A 20411-nucleotide genomic window follows, 5' to 3' on the forward strand; every position below is an offset into this window, starting at 1 on the left:
TGGATTCTCATCATCTTGGGTAGGCTCATTCTCACAGGGTATCTCCTCCATATATTCACCATGACAACGCAATCATTCTTCCCTTGAGGCGATTGTCTGAATTCACTTTCATTCAAGTTATAATAAGGGTATTTATCCCAACCAGAGTCAAGATTGTGCCCATATGAATCCTCATATATGTACGGACTAGAAACATGGTGAGACTGTTCAAAATATGAACCATAGGAAGTATACATACCAGCTTGACAGTCAACCCATAGATGATTTCCACCGCATTTAAAACACATAGTTGACCGCTGATAATATTCAATCGTTAACTCTTCAACCGTTTTCTTAGGTTGGTTGTACTCCATCTTCACAAAATTTAGAGTTCAATATCTACATTATCTTCTCCAACCTTTAGGTACTACAAAATAAGTCTTGAAAAGAAGTTAACTAATAAAGAAATTAAAATCGAAAAGAAAAGAGAAAAGAAAAACTAAAACCTAATTCCTGAATTAGCACTACAAACTATTTCAAATACTGTTTATTGCCAATCCCCGGCAACGGCGCCAAAACTTGACGAGCTTGAAACACACACTTAAATTATGCTCGCTAGTCGAATACAGTATAGAAAATATCGTATCCACAGTGATTGGATTTAAATAGTGTTTTCGTAGCTTCTAGTTTGTTAACTTATTTTTAATTTGTTAATTATTTATGCAATTTTCTAGCATTTGATTACATATAAAAATGTCCGTGGCATATGGAATATGGTAATGGTAGATCTACAATGGGTGACAACTTCGAAAATTTTATTTTGGTGATGAGTGGGAATATTAAAGTTCAGCAACAATATACATGTACTGATTGAATCAATTGGTACGAAAGAGTTACATATGCTTAAAAGACAATAACTTACATTTATATGTAATAAATTCATGACTATGAAGTTTTTAAAAAAACTTACATTTATATATATGTGACAAGTCATTTTTTTCTGGAACCAACATTTGTTTTAATTGTTTATTAGTAGGATTGAATTGAATCGTCTGTTTTGATGGGTCGTTTACGAATGTGAGTTTTGTATCTTCTAAAAAGGAAGATCTATACACGAGTGTATCTGTATAAAATTTTATTGTCATCTTCATTGGTTCAGATTACTTTCAATCATCTTAACATCGACAAATAAGTCATAACACGATGATTCACACTGATCATTAATAAAAAATTCAGTTTTATGTTTCCATGTATAATTATTAAGTCAAAACTTTATTTTAATAATATTAACAATAGTTTTCAAAATATGTACTATATGACGAAGCATACACGTGCAACGTACGTATGGAGAAACTAGTTGTATACGGTCGAAATCGGGCACACCCGATTTCGTTGGCAGGGGAGTTGCCTCGAGGGTAACCTCATAATAGATCGGGCTCGAGCTCGAAGATAGAACATCACGCCTGGAGATCGAAGTGTTCATTGAGATCGAGGGAAGCAATAATCGAGATCGAGCATGATCGACTTCGAGTAAGGCGTAATAACAGAATATCGAGATATCAGTAACCGGTCGAAAGTCAGGGCAGAATTTCCGGAACATATCAAATCAAAGCGGTTATTACTGCCAATCATGGGATCTACTTCCGTTATTAGAGTTGTACCATATTTAAGATTCCTCTATTATATAAAGAGGCATCCCATTCACTTGTAAAAGAATAATTATGATTCACTGATAAGAATATACACATACGCTGCTTTCTTTTACTTACTGTTCGTCGTTGTTTGTTCTATCATCTATTGTTCTTATTAATTAACCTCGAGACTATCTCGAATCGAGGTCGAGGCATTGTTTGCAGACCGGTTTGATTTATTTTATTGTCAAATGTATCTATTTAATTCGTTGTTTGTCAATTGGTGGTGGTATAAATCACATATCCTCAAAACCACAATATAAGTTTAATTGTTACTCAATTTTTAGGGTAAACAGTTTGGCACCCACCATGGGGCTAAGGATAATAGTGATTGTTCAGTACTGATTCTGGTAAAACACACTATTTTACGCTTGTTCTTGTCAAGTTTCTTTGCTTTCAGGTTAAAACATGTCAAACTCACAAAATGCATCCACACACGGTGACAATGGCCTCAGGATCCACTATGAAAACAAAAATGTGATTGCTCCAGGAGTCGATGTGCCACAGGCTAATCTCGGGGGAGCACTGGTTGCCAAGCCAATTGATGTCAGTTCGCACGTTGCTCTAAACACGAATCTAGGCAAAAATCTCGATGGAAGTGTACGCAGAGAAGGACGATCTAGTGACCAAGGAACACAGGGCAGGGGAGACGAAGTAGTCAGTCTCCAAGTGATATTCGAGATGCTTCAGGCTCAGCAAGCCGCTATTGCTCAGTTACCAAATCAATATAGAGCTCTGAATAGGGTCGATCTGGAAACTACTCGTCGTACCAAGCCAGTACCGAAAATGTCGAATGTTAACGAATCGGGGACTGATCCTGCGGTAATGAAAATACTCAAGGAGCTCACCAAAAGAATTGAATAAGGGGAGAAGAGAATTAAAGCCAACGATAAAAGAATCGAGACATACAACTCTCGAGTTGATCAGATACAGGGGGCACCACCAATCTTGAAAGGGATGGATTCAAAGAAGTTTGTACAAAAGTCGTTTCCTCCAAGTGCGGCTCCGAAGCATATTCCAAAGAAGTATTGTATGCCAGACATTCCCAAATATAATGGGACCACCGATCCCAACGAGCATGTTACTTCATATACATGTGCCATCAAGGGTAACGATATAGAAGATGATGAAATCGAATTTGTGCTGTTGAAAAAATTCGGAGAGACCCTTTCGAAGGGAGCAATGATTTGGTATCACAAACTGCCACTAAATTCCATCGACTCATTTTCCATGTTAGCATATTCTTTTGTAAAGGCACAAGACGGAACCATAAAGGTCGCAACAAGGAAATCATACCTTTTCAAGGTAAGACAAAGGGATAATGAAATGCTGAGGTAGTTCGTGTCCCGATTTCAAATGGAATGTATGGAGTTGCCACTGATCACAGATGATTGGGCCGTTCAAACTTTCACCCAAGGGTTGAATGAGCGGAGTTAAATAACATCACATCAGTTGAAACAAAATTTGATCGAGTACCCAAATGTAACTTGGGCATATGTGCATAATTAATTTCAATCGAAGATCAGGGTTGGGGACGAACAATTAGGAGCCCATTCCGGTTCAGTACATCCAAACAGGTCGGCGGTTAAAAACCAGAGGGACGTCGACAGGGACCAAGGTTGAATAGAGACCGATATCAACCATATACCGCAGATCGAAAGAACAATGGTTCAGGATGCAATTTTGCCCGGCATGATCGAAGAAGTGATCGAGGACAGAATTCTCGGGGATTTATGAGCAAAAGTGGTTTTGATAAGTATGCTGATCCCACAAAGGCACCTCGGTTATGGGAATATAACTTTAGCGTCGATGCATCGGGCATTGTATCGGCAATCAGAATGATCAGAGATACTAGGTGGCCCAAACCCATACAAACCAATCCTTCCCAAAGAAACCCAAATTTGATGTGCAAGTATTATGGAACGCATGGTCACAAGACCGATGATTGCAGGTAATTAAGGGACGAGGTAGCCCATCTATTCAATGAGGGCCACCTTCGAGAGTTCCTCAGTGATCGAGAAAAGAATCATTTCAGAGAAAGGGATGCCAACAGGAAAAATGAACTGGAGGAACCCCAACATGTCATTCATATGATCGTCGGTAGGGTCGACATTCCATAGGGACCCATATTCAAATGCACTAAGGTATCATTCACTAGGGAAAAATGAACCCGAGATTATGTGCCCGAAGGCACTTTATCATTATACAACGAAGAAGCAGAAGGCATTTCTCATCCCCATAACGATGCTCTGGTAATTTCTATCTTATTAAATAAAGTTCAAGTTAAGTATGTTTTAGTGAATCCAGGAAGCTCGGCGAATATCATCTAATAGAGGGTCGTGGAACAGCTCAGCCTACAAGATCAAATCGTGTTTGCGGCTCGGGTCTTAAACGGCTTCAATATGGCTAGTTAAACAACTAAAGAGGAAATTAGTCTACTAGTGAACGTGGCTGGAACCATTCAAGATACCAAATTCCACGTAATCGAGGGCGACATGAGGTAAAATGTCCTGCTCGGAAGGCCTTGGATCCATAAAATAGGGGCAGTCCCTTCGATTCTCCACCAAATGATGAAATTTCCAACGTTGGATGGTGTAAAAACAATATATGGGGAGTAGAACGCCGCAAAGGAAATATTTGCGGTCGATGAGGTAACACCGAAATCGACACTATCAACCTTGGAAAGATCGAGCATCAAAGGTAAACATGGAGTCAAATAGCAATCACAACCACCAGCCTCGACCGAATCGGGGAAGCATGAGATAGAAGAAGAAGAGGAGGATTTTCTGACCCCTCGAACATTTATTGTTCCCGAAGATTCTGACGTCATAAAATCAATGGTCGAAGAGCTGGAGAATTTTATATTGATCGAGTACCTTCCTGAGAAAAAGGTATACTTGGGAACGGGATTAACCCCCGAACTCAAGAAAAAAAGCTTATTCAATTTCGTATTGATAACATAAATTGTTTTTCTTGGTCCCATTTAGACATGATAGGGATCCCACCGAATATAACGATGCATCGGCTAAGCTTGGACCCTAGGTTCAAATCGGTGAAACAAAAGAGAAGACCCCAGTCTTAGGTAAAGCACACATTCATAAAGGACGGGGTAACTAAACTTCTCAAAATAGGGTCAATTCGGGAGGTGAAATATCCTGAATGGTTAGCCAATGTAGTTGTAGTCCCTAAATAAGGGATCAAACTTAGAATGTGTGTAGATTATAAGGATTTAAACAAGGCGTGCCCCAAAGATTCTTTTCCACTGCCTAACATCGATCGCATGATCGATGCCACGACCGGCCACGAGATCCTCACTTTTCTCGATGCCTATTCTGGGTACAATCAAATTCAAATGAACCCGGAGGACCAAGAAAAGACTTCATTCATCACAAAATATGGAACATATTGTTATAATGTAATGCCCTTGGGGCTAAAATAATGCAGGAGCTACTTACCAATGCCTAGTAAATAAAATGTTCGAAGAACAAATAGGTAAATCAATAGAAGTTTAAATTGATGACATGCTAGTTAATTCCCTGCGCGCAGAGGACCATTTGGCTCATTTTGCAGGAAACGTTCGAGATTTTAAGGAAATATAACATGAAGCTCAACCCTAAGAAATGTGCTTCCGGGGTCAGTTCGGGGAAGTTCCTTGGCTTCATGGTATCGAATCGGGGGATCGAGATCAACCCCGATAAAATCAAGGCCATAAATGATATCACCGTCATGGATAGTGTAAAATCCATGCAGAGGCTAACTAGACGGATAGTTGCCTTAGGCCGATTCATTTTGAGGCCGTCGGTTCGAAGCCACAGATGTTTCTCTCTACTCAAAAAGAAGAACGATTTTCGCTGGACCCCAGAATGCCAACAGGCACTAGAGGAATTGAAGAGATACCTATCGAGCCCACCACTGCTTCACACTCCAAAGGCAGATGAGAAACTTTACTTGTACTTGGCAGTATTGGAAATCGCGGTAAGTGGTGTCCTAGTTCGAGAAGAACAAGGTACGCAATTTCTCGTTTATTATGTAAGTTGAACCTTAGGAGAAGCAGAAACTAGATATCCACACTTGGAAAAATTAGCACTTGCACTGATAAGCGCCTCTAGAAAGTTAAGAAGACTTTCAATTTCACCCCATATACATATTAACCACTTACCTACTTCATAATATTTTGTACAAGCCTGAACTATCGAGCCGATTGGCCAAATGGGTCGTCGAACTCAGTGGGTACGAAATCGAATATCAACCCCGGATGGCCATCAAGTCTCAAATTTTAGCGGACTTCGTGGCCGATTTCACGCCAACCCTCGTACCTGAAGTTGAAAAGGAAATCTTGTTAAAATCGGGTACATCATCGGGGGTATGGACCCTCTTCACAGACGGTGCTTCGAATGTGAAGGGGTCCGGGCTAGGCATCATTTTGAAGCCGCCCACAGGTAGAACTATTAGGCAATCTATCAAAACTTCTAGATTGACTAACAATGAGGCCCATGATTGCAGGTCTCAAACTAGCGAAAAGCTTGGGAGCGGAAGTCATTGAAGCCAAATGTGACTCTTTACTGGTGGTGAACCAAGTAAACAAAACCTTCAAAGTTTGAGAGGATAGAATGCAAAAGTATTTGAACAAACTGCAGGTAACTTTACACCATTTCAAGGAATGTACTTCGCAGCATGTACCTCGAGAACAAAATAGTGAGGTCGATGCACTTGCAAATTTGGGGTCATCGGTGAAGAAAAAATGAGATCAGCTCGGGGACTGTCGTTTACCTCTCGAGATTCATGATCGAGGAAGGTCATGCCGAGATTAACTCTACAAGCTTAACCTGGGATTGTAGGAATAAATATATTGAATACTTGAAGAACAGAAAGCTCCCATCGGACCCTAAAGAGTCGAGGACCCTACGAACCAAAGTTGCTCGATTCACATTGGCTGATGATGGAACATTATACAGAAGGACATTCGATGGACTATTGGCAGTATGCGTAGAACCATGAGACACTGATTATGTTTTATGAGAGGTCCACGAAGGCACTTGTGGGAACCACTCCGGCGCCGAATCACTGATTCACAAAATTATCAGAGCAGGATACTACTTGGATAGCATGGAAAAAAACACTAAGGAGTTTGTTCGAAAATATGATAAATGTTAAAGGTTTGCACCGATGATCCATCAATCCGGAGAACAACTTCATTCAGTCCTATCCCTATGGCCATTCATGAAATAGGAGATGGATATCGTCGGTCCTCTGCCATCGGCCCCAGGTAAAGCTAAGTTCATTTTATTTATGACTGTCTATTTCTCTAAATGGGTTGAAGCACAGGCGTTTGAGAAAGTGAGAGAGAAAGAGGTTATAGACTTCATGTGTGACATAGTGTGTGGGATCACATCGTATGTCGATTTGGGATACCCGCCGAAATAGTGTGTGACAATGGAAAATAATTTATCAACGGCAAGGTGACGAAATTCCTTGAAGACCACAAAATAAAAAGGATATTATCAATGCCGTATCACCCTAGTGCGAACGGACAGGACGAATCGATGAACAAGATTATCATGAAAAACCTAAAGAAAAGGTTAAATGACTCTAAGGGGAAATGCAGAAAAATTCTACCCGAAGTCCTTTGGGCATATCGAACAACATCAAAGTCCAGTACGTGGGCAACCCCATTCTCCTTCGTGTATGGCTCCGAAGCCTTGATTCCAATTGAAGTCGGGGAACCCAGTGCCAGGTTTTGACATACAACAGAAGAGTCACATCATGAGGATATGAATACAAGCCTCGTTCTAATGGCTGCACAAAATTAACAAATCGAAAGATACTACAATAGGAGAACCAATCTTCGTCACTTCAGAGTCGAGGACTTAGTCCAGAGGAAAGTCACCATCAACACTCGAGATCCTAATGAAGGGAAGCTCGGCCCAAATTGGGAGGGACCCTACCAAGTCCTCTACATCATTAGAAAGGGATCTTATAAGCTCGGCACGATGGGCGGCGAATAACTGCCAAAGAATTGGAACATATCGCTTCTCAAATGGTATTATTGCTAAGGTATGACTTTATCCCCTTTTTTCATTTATATATTCGACACTAACTCACTCTAGGTGTTCGATCAAAGACATCGTGACCTCAGGTTTTAAAGCACGCGTTGTACTATTTTTCCCTTAGATCGGTTTTTGTCCCAAGTGGGTTTTCCGGTGAGGTTTTTAACAAGGCAACAATTATGTGCTACCCGAGGACAATTCAAGAGTATCCAAGGCTTCTTTACAATCAACCTCAAATACTGGGGGGAATCACCCTCGGATGTTACGCTTTCGAGAAAAATACTTCATGTCAAAGGGTTTCGATAGAGAAACTTCGTAATGGGACAAACAGTCGAATGAACCGTGTCCGTATAGATTAGTCGAGCCCTGATGGAAAAACATGTACGCGTGTATAAATTCTACAAAGAAGAATTCTTTCTATATCAAACATCTTGTGTCTCAAAGAAAATTTTCTACTATAAAAGGAAAAATACTTATGATTTTGTGAGAAATGGCTCAAGGGCCAAGTGCAAATATACCTCGTACACTCGGGGACTGCCGTCGACGATCGACATATTCGATTAATCTAAACTCAAATTCATAAGACCTCAAAGAGGCACCCCTTGATCTATAGGCTAAGGACATCACTTTTGGGGATTAACACTTCGAACAAGTTTGAAATGTTATTGGAAAATAAGCCCAAGAGGCATACTCAAAGGCTACGGCCAAATTAAGGCGGCTCGGAGATGTATGTATCCTGCAATAAAAATAGGCCTTCGAATTCTTGGAGGTATCAAATTATCTTAAGACAAACATACTAAGGCACAAAAGGCAGAGGGGTTTCAATCGACAACGAACCCTAAAAAAACCCAATGGGTAAAGAACGCGTATTAAGGTATAAAGAAATTTTTTACTAAGTCTTCTAAGCCGAAAAAAGGAAATAATAGCCATCTTTTAGAGACCATCTGCCCAATTTAAAGATCCTAAGGGCCAATACACTTAGAGTTTGAGATTTTGTTCTCACTCAATTGGGACCTAAGGGTTCTACTATTCCGAGCTCAAATAAAACTAACTTGAATATAGCTCAAGGATTCATCATTATTTGATATAAAACCTTAAGGGGGTTGTTACTGTGAGTTCGAAACTTACTCGAACTCGGCTATAAAAATAAATACGGCTTCGATCAACCCATCCGAAATCAAAATCCCGAACATATTGTTGAGCTCGGGGACTCGCCCTTACTTAGCTAAAAACCCTAAGGGTTTGTTCTACTCTGAGTTCGGGAAATTGCTCACTCGATTATAGAGGGTACAACAATCTGATTGCAACAAAGTCTTCACAAGGCAAAGGCAAAATAGAATTTATCATAAATCAAAAAGCGGAGATGAAACAGAAAGAAAAGGAATCTTTCATATATGCAAAGTATTTACAAAGACCACACAAAGTCTTACACAAAAATCAAAAGGAGAAAAAATCCTAAGTGCCTAGTTTGCCTCGGGATCCACATCTTTGGGAGCTTCATCTTCATTTCCTCCTCTCTCGGATCCACTCGCAGAGTCTTCATCATCGGAAAGCAAAGCTTCGGCCTCATCCTCCAAAACCTTTGCACTCTCGATATCAGCCGTGAGGTCGAAGCCACGAGCATGTACCTCCTCAAGAGTCTGTCTTCGAGACTGGCGCCTAGCATGCTCGGCAATAAAGGACAATCTAACCTCAGCAGCGTCAAAAATTTCCTTTGCCTGAGTGTTAGCGGTTTTAGCGTCCGCTCGGTAGGAGGCCACGAGCGCCTATGCCTCGGATATGGCACTTGCAAGCTCAGCGGCAAATCGAGTCTCGAGCTCTTCAACCTTCTAGGCTCGGGCCAAGTTCTCCACCTTCACACTTTGGAATTGACGCTCAACCAAAGACTGTTTGGCCCGAACCGCATCTTTCTCCGAGTCGAGAAGGTCAATGCTATGCTTCCACCCCAAAGTCTATGCCTTTCATCTTCGCCTCCTCACGAAGCTGCTCAACCAATTCGGCCTTCTGCTGAACCTGCATAATCAAAGTGTTAGTCGCCAATATCAAGTTAATACATAACAAGCTCCCAAAAATTTACATTACCGGTTCAATGAGCTCGGTCTGATGTTGAGGAGCTCTTGTCATTTCGGTTCGAATATTCATGATCTCCTCTTTTTTTGCACATAGAGGAATTTGAGGGCGTATCTCTCCTGCATAAGCATTTTGAGATCAGCCTCACATCAGGCCAGCTCAGCCCCGTATTTGGAGGACGCTTCTCGATAGAGCATTGTATCCTATGCAGAAAGAAAGGAAATCAGACTTAGAGAAATAAGAACAAACGCAAGCATGGTAACATCATCGATTGCAAGTAAAACTCAATCGGTTCAAAAGCCGCTGAGCCTCATCAAAAATGAGTGATGCGTCTAGGTCGGAAACATCATCGACCCCCATGAAGTAGCTGCAAAATATATCATCCCTTTCGGCGGTCGTCCCCACAATGGGTGTCCCCATGGACCGGGCATCCCGAAACTACCCCTCAGAGAACGTTGGGCCGGGCGGCGAATCTTCAATGTTAATTTCCCCAAGCCAGTCACTTGGGGCATTCTCTTCTCTTTGTAGGTCCTCAGAACTAGACCCTTTGAGCACACCCACCGGTTCTCATCACGGCAGGAGGCATCATCAACACCCGATGACTCGGGGACTTTTCTCAGACCTACCTCCGAGATCACCTCAGTGTGCGGCTGAACCTCCTCGACCATCACCGTCTCAGTAGTTCTCAAAAATTCGATGCCCTCCCTCTTTTGAGCCACCAGCAGGCAGTCGACATCTTCTTCTTCCTCGTCTTCATCTCTTAGCGTTTGGACTTCATCGGCAGGGAGAACGGCGAGATCAGTCTTCGACTTTCGAGCCCTACTTTTCCTTGGCTTTAGGGTATCTGGTGACAAGGCCCTTCTCCTTTTCTTATCTTTGGTCGGCTTTGGGACCACCTCTTCCTCGAGGGGAGGCGGCCTCAAAACGACATTATCTCTAAGACCTGTATGAGAAGAAATCAAATTTAAAAGAAGTATTTCACAGGAAAGCATCAAACACGGACAGGGGAACTTACCATGATTTTTGGCCTCCTATCGACCGCTGGCCAAATCGCGCACGAGCGCTCAGCATACGAAGAGGTTGAAAACAGTTGTCAAACCCAACTTGCAAGGTCCGGTTTTTAAACACATTTTAGCTACCGTTACTTTTATTTTTTAATTCCACCTTTCTTTTACTTTTGATTTTTTAAATTTCCACATTCTTTTACTTTTATTTTTTTAATTGTTTAAAAATAATAATTTCCACCTACTTTTACTTTTACTCTTTTATTCCATACTTTTGATTTTCCTATTATTTTATTTCCATCCAAAAATTAGATTTCTTTTTAATTTATTTTATTTAAAAATAAAGATAAAAAATAAAAATAATACTAATAGTAATAATTTGACCTTTTAAATTATTTATAATTCTCACCCTATATAAAAAAATGTAACAAAGCTAAAAAATATATATATTAAATTTCTAAAATATTTACATAGCATAAGCTGATAAAAATTCAAATATAATCCAAAATTACGTGCTCACAGCTGCCCCTCTTTGCTTGGAAACATGAAGAGTTTCCGGAAAAAGACTAGGTGAGCCATGTCACTAATTTTTGACCAAGCCGTTATTTAAAAGGAAAACAAATAAAAGACAGGGTGCAACCGAGTACTGGTTTTGGACAGCCTATATATCCCGGGTTATAGGGGAATCTGGGCATGTGTAGTTCAAGGAGAATGGTGGAATGATGAGTTGAGGAGTCGAGTAAGGTTCCGTTGAGGATCCATCCCGCGGTCCTGCTATTATATCAAAATAAAAAAGAAACTCAACAAGCCTATCAACTATGAGTTACAAGATTCCTATCTACGAGTCTTCTGAAACTTGATCTTGAGTCTTGACTGGTTCTTCATGCAGACTCTGATATAAACCTTGATGCTCGTTAGTTGTAGGTGGTAGTTCATTGTTCTATAGCTTCTTCTAATGAAAACGGGACTCCAATGCTCGTGGCTTTAGTCATGTCTTGAGCATTCCACATCTTTTCAACTACTTTTCTATTTTAGGTTCACCTATTTTTTCTTTTCTTTTATTCTGAATTGAGACTTCTTCTATTGGTCATCTCGAACCCCGTGCCTCAAGGTAAAACCTACTGAGACACCAAATTAAAAAAAATACGAAAGAAATTTTTCTGCCCCGGTTTGCACTAGGAAATTTTTGTGACTTATTGTAACAAAATTCTAAACTACTTCTTTATTGAAAGAAATAAAAGGTCGGGAATGGTGTACCTCGAAAACAATAGACTAGGGAATGAAAGAAACTAGGGAGTGGAGACCCTGTGTTGGAAAATCGACTAGGGATTGGTGTACCCTGATATTAGTAAGGAAATGTAACCAAGGGTTGGTACCATGTATTACGGAAAAAGAATGTAATCATGGGATGTCATCCTGTATTACTGAAAGGAAATGTAACAAGGGGATGTGTAACGACCCGACTTGTTGTTTTAAGAATTCGCGCCCGTCTAGTGTCTTAAGGTCTCGAGCAGCTTCGTAATATGTATTATGACCCGTGGGTGTTGGCGAGTTTCATTTACTAAAGATTCGGAATTAAATTAAAAGAACAATCCTTAATTTGAAGATTAAATGGAAAGAGTTGACCGGAAAGTTGACTTTTTCGCAAACGACCCCGGAATGAAATTTTGATGATGTCAATAGCTCCGTATGGTGATTTTAGACTTAGGAGCGTGACCGAAAAATTATTTGGAGGTCCGTAGTGGAATTAAGCGTGAAATACCAAAAGTTAAATTTTTGGGAAGTTTGACCGGGGGGTGTTTACTTTTTCATATCGAGGTCGGAATCCGATTATGGAAATTTGAATATGTCTGTTATGTCATTTATGACTTGTGTGCAAAATTTGAAGTTATTTCAAATTGATTTGATGTGTTTCGACACGGAATTAGTCGAGAGAGCGGAAAATGCATGGGCTGGCCAGGCACTGCGGGTGCGAAAAAGTTTTCCGCGGATGTGAAGACGTGGGTGCAAAGAATTTCACCGCAGGTGCAAAGAATTTCACCGCAGGTGCAAAGAATTGTACTGGTGGTGCAAAGCCGCAGGTGCGAAGAAATCACTGTGGGTGCGAAAACCCTTGGGCAATACAAAAACAGAGGGGTTCTGAGCTTTTGCCATTTTTGGGCATTTCAAGCTCGGGTTCGGCGATTTTTTAGCAAGGTTTTCACGGGAAAACTTGAGGTAAGTCCCTTGTAATCATTTTTACTCTATAATATTGAATTATCATCAAATAATCTGATTAGATTACATGTTTTTGATGTATAAATCGGGGGTTTGAACTTAGGAATTTGAAAACGAAAATTAAAGATTTGGAGGTCGAGTTGTTATTGGAATTCAATAAAATTGGCATGATTGAATTCGTATCGGAATGGGTGTTCGTATTTCATGAAAATTTTGTCGGGTTCCGAGGGGCGAGTCCCGCGTTGACATTTGTTGACTTTTTGGAATAAATTTTTAAGTCGACGTATTATTATTCGGAATTGTTTTCGATGAAGTTATACAATTAATTTGGTTAGATTTGAGCAGTTCGGAGGTCAATTCAAGCAAGGAGACGATTTTGGAATATCGGCATAACTTCAAAAAGGTAAATGTCTTGCTTAACCTCAAGTGGGGGAATTACCGCTTAGGCATTGAGTCTTATGTGCCATTTGTGAAATATAAAAAACCGTGTACGCGAGGTGACGAGTACGTACTCAGACTTATACGTGCAAAATTCATTGAATTAAAGTCTTAGGCATTATTGTGAAGTAAATTGGGAAATGGTGGAAAGTTATTAAATCATATGCCTGCCATGCCTAAATCCTTATTGTTGAATTTGTTTTTATATGATAATTTGATGTGATTGTTACTTGAAATATTTATGAAATTTCGTGATTATTGTTGGTTTAACATATCTTGGAAATAAATTCCAATATATATTTTCTTATGCAAATAATTAATTTAAGCGAGCTTAAGAAGAAGTGTTAGTATAATTATCTAAATTTGCATTAATGAAGGATTTGTTTTATGCCAAGTAATTTCTATCTCTATTGATTGTTTATGGGTGTTATATACATTGTGTGGAGCCTTAGGCTATTTATTGTGAAATTAATTGATTTTGTTATGTCTTTGGAATTTGGTTGTGGTCATTGGGAAAATTGTGATATGAATTGATTTTATTATATTGTCGTGTTAATTGTTGTGTTGCGTGAGTTATTATTTTGGGGAGATAAGGGTGGCATTTCACCATTGATATTATGTGGGTATAAGGGTGGTATTTCACCGTTGTTGTGTTTGTTAGAATATTGTCTGGGCGGAGCGATAAGGGTGGCTATAGGAGCGATAGGGGTGGCAGTAGGAGCGATAAGGGTGGCTATAAGAGCGATAAGGGTGGCAATAAGAGCGATAAGGGTGGCTATTGATATTGTCTGGGTAGTGCGATAAGGGTAGCTATAAAAGCGATAAGGGCGGCAATAGGAGCGATAAGGGTGGCTATTGTCAGGGACGATATGTGATGATGTGAGGTTGTGGTGTTGATAATTTTCGTGTGATGTTGTGATTTGCTTGTGTTTATTTTTATACCTTGTGAAATTTGTCTTGTTGTTGGTAAGTTGATAACAATCTGATTTATGTTGAAATTGAGAGCTTGTGGCCATTGCCAGGCGGATTATAAAATGAAATGTGGGCACGAGGTGCCATTAGTAAATAATGAGGATATGTGGCACATGAATTGTCCGTACAGTTGTGATATAAAATGTGGGCACGAGGTGCTGTGATGAAATGATAATGATAAATGGCACGTGAATTGCCCATGCAGTTATGATATGAAATGAGAGCACGAGGTGCCGGAGAAATATGATGATTTAATTATGGGCACAAGGTGCCGTGGAAATATGAAAATGGGCGGAGACCCGTATTTTTTATGACTATGAAATGAGGTGTCACATGATTACTTTTAAATTGAAAGAATTATATTCGAAATATTTATTTGGAAGGATTTTTATTCAAAATGAATTATATGAAAGAATTGTATTTGAAAGATATTTATTTGAGAAAATTATATTTGAAAAGATTTATTGAAAGAATTATATTTGAAAATTAATTATTTGAGAAAACTACATTTGAAAGAGAGTTATTTGGAAGAATTATATTTGAAGGATATTTATTTGAAAAACTTGAATTAATTGGGCGTACATATATTTATTAATTGTTGAGTGATATTTATGGTATTCTTGTTGTCTTGCTGCACATACCACTGGTTGTTTTATCCTGCCCTTATTGCTATCTGTTTCCTAGTATCTTGTATATTATATTGCACAGGTTATTAGACTAGTGAGTGTCTTGACTGTACCTCGTTTCTACTCCATTGAGGTTAGTCTTGATACTTACTGGGTACCGGCCGTGGTGTACTCCTACTACACTTCTGCACAATTTTGTGCAGAGCTAGGTATTGGATATATCGGACTTGAGAAGAGTTAAAGCGGGATCGTAAGGACTCAAGGTAGAGTTGCTTGGCCGTCGCACTCCCTTGGAGTCTATTCATTTCATTGTACTGTTAATTTGTAATCAAACAGTATTGTATATTCGGCCCTCGTGATCATTCCATGTATTCAGTTAGAGTTCGTGACTCGGTACTACCAGTCTTGGGAGGTTGTATATTGTAATTATTTCCGCTCTTAGTTTAAAAAAAGAATGGCTTCAAAAGGTAATTAAAATCGGCTTACCTAGTCTTAGAGACTAGGTGCCATTATAACGCATGTGGTAGGATTTTGGGTCGTGATAGGATGGCACCCTGTATTACTGAAATAAAAATGAATCCCCTTGACGAAAAGGTCCTACCTGGGTTAAATTGCGAAAAATGAGACTGGGCGAAAAGTGCTTCTACCCGGAATATGAGCTGGATCTCCCTAGGCTAAAAGTTTCTACCTGGGTTAAACTACGTAAAACAACCTGAGCGAAGACTACTTTTACCCGGAACAATGAGCTGGATCCCCCTAGGTGAAAAAGATCTACCTAGGTTAAGCTACGTAAAACAACCTGAGCGAAGAGTACTTCTACCCGGAACTATGAGCTGGATCCCCCTAGGCGAAATGTTCTACCTCGGTTATGATTCGTAAAACAACCTGAGTGAATAGTACTTCAACCCGAAACTATGAGCTGGATCCCCCTAGGCGAAAAGATACTACCTGGGGTAAGCTACGTAAAACAACATGAGCGAAGAGCAGTTCTACCCGGAACTATGAGCTGGATCCCCCAAGGCGAAATGTTCTACCTGGGTTAAGCTACGTAAAACAACCTGAGTGAAGAGTACTTCAACCCGAAACTATGATCTGGATCCCCCTAGGCAAACTGTTCTACCTGGGTTAAGCTACATAAAACAACCTGAGCGAAGAGTACTTCAACTCGGAACTATGATCTAGATCCCGCAAGGTGAAAAGGTTCTACCTGGGTTAAGCTACGTAAAACAACCTAAGCGAAGAGTACTTCAACTCGAAACTATGAGCTGGATCCCCCTAGGAGAAAAGGTTCTACTTGGGTTAAGCTATATAAAACAACCTGAGCGAAGAGTACTTCTACCCAGAACTATAAGCAGGATCCCCCTAGGCAAAAAGGTTCTACCTGGGTTAAGCTACGTAAAACAACCTGAGCGAAACGTACTTCTACCCGAAACAATGATCTAGATCCCCCTAGGCGAAATGTTCTATATGGGTTAAGCTACGTAAAACAACCTGAGCGAAGAGTACTTCTACCCGGAACTATGAGCTGGATCCCCCTAGGAAAAATGTTCTACCTCGGTTAAGCTACATAAAACAAACCTGAGCGAAGAGTAATTCAACTCGAAACTATGAGCTGGATCCCGCAAGGTGAAAAGGTTCTACCTGGGTTAAGCTACGTAAAACAACCTGAGCGAAGAGTACTTCAACTCGAAACTATGAGCTGGATCCCCCTAGGAGAAGGTTCTACCTGGGTTAAGCTATATAAAACAACCTGAGCGAAGAGTACTTCTACCCAGAACTATAAGCAGGATCCCCCTAAGCAAAAAGGTTCTACCTGGGTTAAGCTACGTAAAACAACCTGAGCGAAACATACTTTTACCCGGAACTATGATCTGGATCCCCCTAGGCGAAATGTTCTATCTGGGTTAAGCTACGTAAAACAACCTGAGCGAAGAGTACTTCTACCCGGAACTATGAGCTGGATCCCCCTAGGCAAAATGTTCTACCTGGGTTAAGCTACATAAATCAACCTGAGCGAAGAGTACTTCAACTCGGAACTATGAGCTGGATCCGCAGGGTGAAAAGGTTCTACCAGGGTTAAGCTATATAAAACAACCTGAGCGAAGAGTACTTCTACCTAGAACTATAAGCAGGATCCCCCTTGGCAAAAAGGTTCTACCTGGGTTAAGCTGCGTAAAACAACTTGAGCGAAACGTACTTCTACCCGGAACTATGATATGGATCCCCCTAGGCAAAATGTTCTATCTGGGTTAAGCTACGTAAAACAACCTGAGCGAAGAGTACTTCTACCCGGAACTATGAGCTGGATCCCCTAGGCAAAATGTTCTACCTGGGTTAAGCTACAAAAAATAATTTGAGCAAAGAGTACTTCAACACGAAACTATGAGCTGGATCCCGCTAGGCGAAATGATTCTGCCTGGGTTAAGCTACGTAAAACAACCTGAGCGAAGAGTAGTTCTACCCGGAACTATGAGCTGGATGCCCCTAGGCGAAATATTCTACCTGGGTTAAGCTACGTAAAACAACCTGAGCGAAGAGTACTTCAACCTAGAGCTAAGAGCTGGATCCCCCTAGGCGAAAAGGTTCTACCTGGGTTAAGCTATATAAAACAACCTGAGCGAAGAGTACTTCTACCCAGAACTATGAGCCGGATCCCCTTAGGCGAAAAGGTTCTACCTGGGTTAAGCTATATAAAACAACCTGAGCGAAGAGTACTTCTACCCAGAACTATGAGCCGGATCCCCTTAGGCGAAAAGGTTCTACCTGGGTTAAGCTACGTAAAACAACCTAAGCGAAGAGTACTTCTACCCGGAACTATGAGCTGGATTCCCCTAGGGATAATGTTATATCTTGGTTCAGCTACGTAAAACAACCTAAGCAAATAGTACTTCTACCCGGAACTATGAGGTGGATCTTGGATCCCCTTAGGAAAAATGTTCTACCTGGGTTAAGCTACGTAAAATAACCTGAGCGAAGAGTATTTCAACCTGAAACTATGAGATGGATCCCCTTAGGCGAAAAGATTCTACCTGGGTTAAGCTACGTAATACAGCTTGAGTGAAGAGTAGTTCTACCCGGAACTATGAGCTGGATCCCCCTAGGCGAAATGTTCTACCTGGGTTAAGCTACGTAAAACAACCTGAGTAAAGAGTACTTCAACACAGAACTATGAGCACGATCCCCCTAGGCGAAATGTTTTACTAGGGTTAAGCTACGTAAAACAACCGAGCGAAGAGTACTTCTACCCGGAACTATGAGCTGGATCCCCCTAGGAGAAAAGATTCTACCTAGATTAAGCTATGTAAAACAACCTGAGCGAAGAGTAGTTCTACCCGGAACTATGAGCTGGATCCCCCTAGGCAAAATGTTCTACCTGGGTTAAGCTACGTAAAATAACCTAAGCGAAGAGTACTTCAACCCAGAACTATGAGTTGGATCCCCTAGGCGAAATGTTCTACCTGGGTTAAGCTACGTAAAACAACCTGAGCGATGAGTACTTCAACCCGAAACTATGAGCTTGATCGCCCGAGGTGAAAAGGTTCTACCTGGGTTAAGCTACGTAAAATAACTTGAGCGAAGAGTACTTCAACCTGGAACTATGAGCTGGATCCCCCTAGGTGAAAAGGTTCTACCTGTGTTAAGCTACGTAAAACAACATATGCGGAGAGTACTTCTACCCAAAACTATGAGCTGGATCCCCCTAGGTGAAAAGGTTCTACATGGGTTAAGCTACGTAAAATAACCAGAGCGAAGAGTACTTCTACCCGAAACTATGAGCTGGATCCCCCTAGGCGAAACGGTTCTACATGGGTTAAGCTACGTAAAACAACATAAGCGAAGAGTACTTCTACCTAGTACTATGAGCTGGATCCCCCTAGGCAAAACGGTTCTACCTGGGTTAAGCTATGAAAATGAGAGGTATAGACGGTAGTGATGCATGCTGAAAAATAAAATAAAATGGAGATTTTGATGGACTTACCTTTGGTGATATTTGTCCTTTGAGAATCGCCTTTCGTCATTTCTTTGTTCCTGCTTCAAATAAAGAAAAACTGTGAGTTTTCAAAGTGGTTGTTAGTTTGTGGCCTTGATTCCCTTAGTAGCTTAAGGTCATGACCACTACTGTAGAAGAGCTGATTCTACCAGTATGGTACTGAGATGCTTGGATACTCAGTATAGCTTCCTAGAGATATTGGCTCTCCGATGTTGCTCCCGACTGATTCATATCCGGATGTCCATTGTACCGCTAACCCTTGTCCCTAAGGCAACGCAAATTTCCTTTAAAATAGAACTTAGTTGTCTTGCACCTAGTACCAGTTCGTGTCTGTAGTGCTTATCAATTTTCACCCCGAATTAAGTCCTGCTTAAGCGATCTTTTCAGTTTCTTTGAGATACTTTGTTCGTCTTATCAAAAGAGATCATAGATGAATTTGTGCCTTTATCAATGTCGTATATTCCCCAAATTATGCTAGGTATTACAGGGAAATTGTAGTCAATTTTGCAGCCATTTCATTTATTTGCTTTTGATGCAAAATTAGACCGAAAAAAGGAATCAAAGAAAAATTATAGGTTAAAATAGAAAAGCAATTGAAAGTGAGAAAAAAAGGAATTGTGTCTAAACAAAAGGTTCCCCTTTCGGGGGAGGGGAATAGGGAGACTTATCTGGAGGTATGTTCCGACTTCAATGAATCATGACATGCATTTTCGACTGGACGCTTGATCCGTCTGAGCTGTCTAATTCTCACAAATATTCATCTTGAAACTATCTTAGTTGTGCTCATACCGGAGTATCAAAGACCCTCATTCGGCTAGTAGCACCCTTTGTAGGTTTTCGCTAACTGGCCTCTCTCATTTCTTTTCTTACCATCGCCTTATAGTACTCTTTGCGAGTTTTCACTACAAGACTCTCTCATTTTCATTTTTCTATGCTCGTCATTGCCCTATGGTGCCCGTGAGGGTTTTCACCAATAAGACTCTCACATTTTATTTCTCCCATTTTGGTTGCATCAGATCCAAATAATTGTATCCTCCAATTCTTGAACATTCTCGTTGATTGATCGGAAGGACTTGAAAAGGTTTTGGGTAAAAAGAATTTGCATTGAATTACAACTTTGGGACCTTTCAGACGAAACCATCGTCGAACCATTATAACATCTGCCCCAGTTTCAACTTTTGGGGGAATGTGGATTTTTGTTTTGGTGTGACTGAACTCTAGAGAAAGGCTGCCTACGTATCCTTTCGAAATCAAGTCGAACGTAGTTCAATGACTCAGAAGATTTTTTTTTACAAGTACACGGGTTCCAAATGTAGGGAAAACCAAGAAGATAAATATGGCTCAACAGGGTTAACAAAAGGGTGACACTTATTTGG

This window comes from Nicotiana tabacum, chromosome 14, assembly GCF_000715075.1.
Source record: "Nicotiana tabacum cultivar K326 chromosome 14, ASM71507v2, whole genome shotgun sequence".
Taxonomy (NCBI): domain Eukaryota; kingdom Viridiplantae; phylum Streptophyta; class Magnoliopsida; order Solanales; family Solanaceae; genus Nicotiana; species Nicotiana tabacum.